A 996-nucleotide genomic window follows, 5' to 3' on the forward strand; every position below is an offset into this window, starting at 1 on the left:
CACCTGGTACCGTACAGGTAGTGTCGCCATATCTTAAGCGCGAAAACAACAGCTCCCAGCTCTAAATCGTGCGTCGTGTAGTTGCGTTCGTGAACCTTGAGTTGACGAGAGGCGTAAGCGATAACCTTGTCGCGCTGCATCAGCACACATCCCAATCCCCGAATGGATGCATCACAATATACTACAAAATCTTCTGTGCCCTCTGGCAGTGAAAGAATAGGTGCGCTGCAAAGCCTATCCTTTAAGTGCTGAAAAGCAGTCTCCTGGGGCTCTCCCCAGCGATAGGTAACACCCTTCTGTGTCAGTAGCGTAAGCGGCTGAGCAATCTTCGAAAAGTCTTTAATAAACCGTCTGTAGTAACCTGCCAGACCCAAGAATTGGCGTATCTCTGTCGGTGTACGCGGTGCAGGCCAGTTCCTGATCGAATCTACCTTGGATGGATCGACATGGATCCCATCCTTGTTCACCACATGGCCTAAGAAGTGGACTTCACGAAGCCAGAAGTCGCATTTAGAAAGCTTGGCGTACAGCTGTTCCTTCCGAAGGAGTTCCAAAATAAGACGAAGGTGCTGCTCGTGTTCCCCCTGACTCTTGGAGTAAATCAGGATGTCGTCGATGAAAACTATGACGAACTTGTCGAGATAGGGTTTGCACACCCTGTTCATAAGATCCATAAATACAGCAGGCGCGTTCGTTAACCCAAACGGCATGACGAGAAACTCGTAGTGACCATAACGAGTTCTGAAGGCTGTCTTGGAGACGTCCTCATCCCGGACTCTCAACTGATGGTACCCCGACCTCAAGTCTATCTTCGAATAGTAGCACGACCCTTGCAACTGGTCGAATAAGTCATCTATGCGCGGTAGAGGATAACGGTTCTTCACCGTCACCTTGTTCAGTTCACGGTAGTCGATGCACATCCTGAACGTACCGTCTTTCTTTTTCACAAAAAGTACTGGAGCTCCCCAAGGCGAAGAGCTTGGTCGTATGAAACCC

Source organism: Helianthus annuus, chromosome 16 (genome assembly GCF_002127325.2).
Source record: "Helianthus annuus cultivar XRQ/B chromosome 16, HanXRQr2.0-SUNRISE, whole genome shotgun sequence".
NCBI classification, from domain to species: domain Eukaryota; kingdom Viridiplantae; phylum Streptophyta; class Magnoliopsida; order Asterales; family Asteraceae; genus Helianthus; species Helianthus annuus.